We start from the raw sequence: 6,472 nt of genomic DNA on the forward strand, positions 1-6,472 counted from the left end.
AGATAAATGTATTTGTAATTTTAATGAAAGCATCCAGAATCCAGAGGAGGTCGTGACCTGTGGTCTAATCTTTTGATGTCATTTCTGACAAAGAGTGCCTGATGTTTGCTGAACACTGACCAGCTCTTTGATACCAACTGGATGCCTAAGATTCAACGCACTGGCACCCAAACGTCCCAAGTTCCAACACATTCAGTGCACTCTCCTTAAAACAGCCCCATAGCTGATCCTGGCTCAAAGCATGTCATCATGGCCATTCTGAGGTCACAAATAGTGGGACACACCATTAGCATAAATCCAGGTATTGTTCTAAGACCTTGTTGCTCAGGAAATCCCTGAAAGTTTAAGGTTTTCTGTGCCCAAATCTGGACAAGTACAATTTTTTTCTTATTATACTACATGTATAAACCTATTATGGAATTCATAAATCTTTTGTCCAGGAAACAGAACCCAAAGGTAACTTTCTCTCAGACTGCCACCCAAGTGTTAAACTTAGGTATATTATGACTAGACCAAGCACCTCGATCTAAAAGAAAGTTAGGGAAGGAACTTTCTTTTACCCAAGTACTGAGAATCTGGTGAATGGCAGTGCTTATACACTTTGTTCCTTTCTCTCTCTGCAGAAGAAGAGCCCTTTACCTCCCTCCACCAATTCTGTGATCGCGCTCTCATTCATCAGGGGCACCCAGCATGCAGCTCCTTTGGAGATGTAGCCTGATGAACAGGCTCACCACAGAGGAAAACTGCCTCTGATCTGATTTCACTGCCTCCCACCAGCCCCTCCTTTTGTGTTTCTACTCCACCCCACTCCCACCCCCGCTGTGCTTTTGAAGATCTTTTCTATCTAATCCCTGAGGGGCTTGCAGGCCTCACAGGCTTCCCTGGTGTAATGCTAGTTTGAAGCAAATTCATGAACACACTTCAAGCATCACAGTTTTTTTTTAACAATATCTAGACACTGAAAATTACATCAAAAAGGGCAACTCTCACCCCCTCTGCTTCAATTGCAGACCACGAATGAGTGTGGATCCTCATTTTCAACAGGGATGTGCCTGGAAACTCAGGATTTACTGGCATTACTGTAGTCCCTGGCTGGAGAGGACTTTGTATTTTAGGAACCTTTCCAGGGAAGGAGCACTCAGTCCAGCGGGGACACTGCTCCTTCTCATAATGTCTAAGGTCCATCTACCAGCCTTCAGACTCAGGGGATACATCAGGAGGGCACCAGAGGGGCTGAGTAAGATGGTGACTTGAGCTGCAAATTGAGGTAGTGTCTCCTGACCCCTCAGCTCTAGTGCCATACAGGCTTACTGTAAATATAAAGCTTGTGTGTCTTTTATGTGGGAACCGAATGATCAACGGCGGGATAGAAACCCTGATTTGAGATTAATTACTACAGCACACACCGATACATGTGCAGGTTGACCTCGTGGTCTATTTTACCACTGTCTACCTTCCATTTGTGACAGTCTCTTACCGAACCTTAGACTTGGGACTTCAACTGGACTGACTGGTAAACAAGATCTGGGGACGTGTCTCTGTCCCCGCTAGAGCTTGCACCACCACACCAGGCTTTCTGTGGGTGCTGGGGATCCAACTCAGGCTCAAAGCCTGCACAGCAAGCACTCGAGCTGTCTCCTGAACCATCTCCCAAAACCCTCCTGCCTCAGCCTCCCAGAGACCCAGTCTCTTACTTTCCAGTCTTCGAGGTGCTTTCTTTTTGCCTTAAGGCACACTGCATGAACTTTTGGTTAATGTGAAAGGATTGGCAGAGATAGCAAGTGTTGGGGCTAGTTCTTGATCCTAAACCAAGGTATTCATAATGCCAGTCATGGTGGTGGACATCTCTAATCCGAAAACTGGAGTGCTGAGCAGAGGAATCATGTGTGGACACTAGCCAGATGTATGGTGAAATTATCAAAAAGTAGTTGCACATAACTACCAAATGTTGCTAAACATTTGGTAAACACCAACCCGGCAACAAACCCTTCCATCCACAGTGGTGCCCTGCTTGCAAGATAAGCTAAGGCAATGGTGGCACGAGGCTCGTGGAAACAAGCAAACAGTGTCTCGTTGATTTAAGGCCTACTCTGTGAAATGGGACCTATACCTGAAACTCCTTAACCAAGGACCTGAAACTGGACAGCCCAGGGACCTAGAAGAAAATCAAATATTACTGTTCTACAAAAAGAACATAGCATTAAAGACTGAACCCCCAGTAAACTAGACTGGTGGGGGGAGGGGGATGTTTGCCCGGAAACCGGGAAAGGGAATAACACCCGAAATGTATATAAGAAATACTCAAGTTAATAAAAAAAAAAAAAGAGTCCTAATGACATTCTACTATGCTCCTAGATCCGGCCTTGCTCAGCCGTTATCAAAATAGCTTCCTTCTGCATCAGACAATACACAGAGAATGGGAGACCTTTCCCTTCCCAAAGGGTCCAGGGAACCCTAAAGAGGAGCAGGAAGAGTTAATAGCCAGAGGGGATGGAGGACACCAAGGAAACAAGGCCTTCTAAACACAACAGAACCAAAGCACTTAAGAAGCCACAGAGGCACGTGCACAAGGTCTACACAGATCTGTAACACATGGGTCGTAGAAATGAAAGGAAGTGGACACGTGCTCCCGTCCTTACAGAAGCTATCTCCAATTGATGACCACTTGCAAATGGAAAAATTCATTTTCCCCAAGGGAGTCTCCCTGAGGAAGTGAACTACTCTTCAGGGTAGGTCACATGGCCAGGAAACAAACTCAGTGGATCTTCCAAGGTCCCTTCTCTCATGAAGTCAGGTGGGGTGCTTTTCTTTTTTATTTTTCTTACTGAAAAAATATTTTTTTTTCTAATTTGACTCTAAAGTGTATGAATTTAAGTATTTAAAATGAGTACATAAGCAACCTAAGGAGAGCAGAAATGGCAGAATTCTAGCAGGGTAAATGTAAACCCTCCCCATCCACACAGCTACCAGTTTGATAAAAGGATGTGCCCAGTAGACTCCTATACTGGGAAATGGATAAGGGAGCACTGTGCCATCACCAAAATCTGCTGCTTAGATCTTCAAATACACCACATGCAGGAGCTATGGGCTCAATTCTGGCGCTTCTGGGAGTGACAAATGACCAAACCATACCTGACTACAAAGGGGAAGCATACTTCATCCTCTGAGTCTTTTGAAGTAGATTGTCAGATCAAACATGTTAGTTAGAAATATGTGAAAGCAACCATCACCCACATCCACAGAACTGCACCCAAGTGGATCACACAATGAACTATGCTGACTTCAGTTCTCCCTAAACACTCTTAACACAAAACCCTCAAGTGTGTTAGCAAGAATTAGTAATGATGAGGATCTCTCATTATTCTATTCTTGCCCACTCTTTCAGCTTGTAGTAAATTGTTGCTTACCTCAATTACTTAACACTTTTAAAAACAAACAAACAAACAAACAAACAAATGGACATGAAATTCCTAAAGTTAGTAATACCAAAGGAACTACATAACTTACTATTCTAATGGTTGATTTATAAATGTATGTCTCAGATATTTGTTTAGATGAGATATTTTCCTCCTTGTAAATAATGCGTAGAAGGCAGGAGAGCTTCTGAGTGCACTGAGGCCAAGCACTTCGGCATCAACGAACACATTAGTTTACCTTAAACTCCATTTCCAAACAGCATATTGTTTGGTTCCTGGTAAACTAAGCTTTCAAAGTATATAATTTTAGTTGATTTGTATAGTTTAATCCTGATAGGCATTTAAGAAAAATATGTATGATCGGCAAGGTGAGTTTTGATGAAAGGACACAGTAATGACAATAACATATGCAGAGGGATAATCCAGGTGATCTTTCTCATAATGATGAGCATAAGTCCCCCTTGATTTCAAATTACACATGGAAATAAATTACTACAAAGTTCTTTGTCAAAATGTTATATGAATTCTGACAAAAGTTTTTATTTAATTGTTTTGAAAAGTGAACTCGAGCTTCAGTGTTCATACTCTAATTTTCTAAAAGGAGACGAAGTCTAGAATGAAAACCTTCCATGGTGACCTTCAACTGTAGGCTACGTGGTCTTTGTCATGAATTCATTGCACAGTTCTCTCACTGAAGCCAGCTTCACATCAGAGGAAAAGAAATTAAGGAAGAATGATTTCTTGCCTGGTCCTGAATGCAGCTTAGCATAATAATGTTGAAATTTTTTAAAAAAGATTTTATTGTATGTATGTATGTATGTATGTATGTATGTATGTATGTATGTATGTATGTATGTATGTATGTGAGTACACTGTCACTTCTTCAGACACACCAGAAGAGGGCATCAGATCTCATTACAGGTGGTGGTGAACCATCATGTGGTTGCTGGGAATTGAACTCAGGACCTTGGCAAAAGCAATCAGTGCTCTTAACTACTGAGCCATCTCTCCATCCCAAGTTGAAATTTCTTTTTTTTCCCCCCAGAGCTGAGGACCAAACCTAGGGCCTTGCGCTTGCTAGGCAAACGCTCTACCACTGAGCTAAATCCCCAACCCCCCAAGTTGAAATTTCTTAAACCTAAATTTTATGAAGTAGATATCAAATGACTAATGAGATTATGTGATAAAATTGTACAACCCCAAAATCTGGATGAAAACTGGTCCATAAACTTTTTCTTAGTTTTTGGCAGAAAATAAGTTTCCCTTTAATAACTTTTAAAGGTTACTAGTAGTTTGTATTAATTACAGAAGTTTATATAGATTTTGGCAGAAAATAGTTTCCTTTTAATAACTTTTAAAGGTTACTAGTAGTTTGTATTAATTACAAAAGTTTATATATTGGACTAAACTGTGTTCTGCTTTAAGCATCAGTTTGCTGATTACTCAGAATTCTTCATACTGCCAAGTTTGATCCCCATCATTGAAGGAAAAAAATCGCACATTTTGCAAGGGATATAGGGACAGTTGACCAATGGTAACTTCCAGTTGGAAGCTTGTTGTATTCTTGTTGTGTTTTTTTTTTTTTTCTTTTCTTTTTTTCGGAGCTGGGGACCGAATCTTGTTGTGTTTTATAGAAAGAGAGAGAACCTGAATTCCAGAAGAGGGCAGGGGTGTCAATCCTGATTATCAAAAGCTCGATAACACTTACTTCAGAGAGGATCACACCTCTCCTCTTGTACTTGAACCACCAAAGCATTCAAACCCCAATAAGAAGGAAACACGTCTCTGCGGATTTGAGACTCCGCTGCAAAGAATTAGAAAATTCAGGGCAATTAAATCTGCCCTGAGGAGAGAGAGGAACCGAGCACACCAAGGATCACTTGCTTGAGACTGGAATCCCCTCATTCATCATTTCTGGGACTCAGGATCTTCCTATCCACACTACTGGGTACCAGAGCCCATGAGTCTCCACCAAAGAGCGAAGCCATAGCACGTCGGAGCCCTCTCAGTGGAAGCGGGGCGGAACTGGCTAGGAGCTAGAATACTTCCCAGGCGAAGGGGGATGCCTTCTCTTCCCACCAAATCCTGACGCCCCTAAAATTCGGAACCTGACCTCCAAGATCCAAAAGATAGGAGGGTGGATGCCCTACCTGTCTTGAATGTGGCACGATTGCGTCAACTCTTCCCGGAAGCTAAATAAATGTTTTTTTCACCCTCGACACGGAACCCACGGTCGTCCGAAGAACTTAGCTCAGTCAAGTCTAACTTGGAAGAGTAATTAGTGACTCACAGAAACACGGGAACTTTATGGGCGGCCGCACCACTGAAGGAAAATCAAAAGTCCCAACAGCCTTAACTGTCAGTTTTCTTGGCCCGAGGAGCCTCTCTCTCTGGAGACTGTTAACTGCCCTAGGGAAGGGCGGGATCTTGTAGAATCTATTATCAGGCCACTGACTTCCACCAACCCCAAAGCTCACATAGCCTCTTGGGCTGTAGAAAAAGAAAAGCTTTATCTCGATGTACCCAATGCACTTTAAACTTGCGTTGATTTATGCCTTTCTTTGCTTGGTGAAACCAGAAAAATTTATGAAACTGCTTCCAGGTCCATTGAAACGCGGACCTTAGGGTAGCCTAAATCTGTTTTCCTGGGCCATGGTCACGCAAAATGACTCCAGAATAAACGATCTCTTATTACGTTTAAGATGAAAGGTGTGGTTTTTGACAAACGACAGAGTGCAAGTTTATCACGAATAAAGCTCCGGGTTTCTTCCCAGTCACCACAGTAAGTAGGAGTAGCCATAGGCACAGAGCTGTAATCTCAGAAGTTGAAGTCCTGTCTGGGCTCCATAGTGTAATAAAAATTGAGTATGAGCCTGTTCTATCACAGCCAGATCGCATGTGTTTAGGACAAGGAATTAAAATCTTTTTATTTCCCTCACCTTTTAAGACTTGTATGCAAGTGTTTTAACCCTAAATCACATAAAACCTTTGTCTACACAAAGGGACCGTGCTGTGCTAGAGGAGTCTGGTTGCTGGAGCAGTGCCCCTTTTCTGCT

At 42.4% G+C, this 6,472-nt stretch overlaps 1 long non-coding RNA gene across 1 annotated transcript; it reads right to left on the reverse strand.

The window, feature by feature from the left end:
• Positions 1-3,916: 3,916 nt before the first annotated feature.
• LOC134479824 (uncharacterized) lies at positions 3,917-6,111 on the reverse strand. The gene is made up of 2 exons (XR_010053575.1): positions 5,125-6,111; positions 3,917-4,117 (listed from the first exon to the last, which is right to left on the reverse strand). It is a non-coding gene; the product is annotated as an uncharacterized LOC134479824 (long non-coding RNA).
• Between the last annotated feature and the right edge of the window lie 361 nt (positions 6,112-6,472).

This window comes from Rattus norvegicus, chromosome 7 (genome assembly GCF_036323735.1).
Source record: "Rattus norvegicus strain BN/NHsdMcwi chromosome 7, GRCr8, whole genome shotgun sequence".
NCBI lineage: Eukaryota > Metazoa > Chordata > Mammalia > Rodentia > Muridae > Rattus > Rattus norvegicus.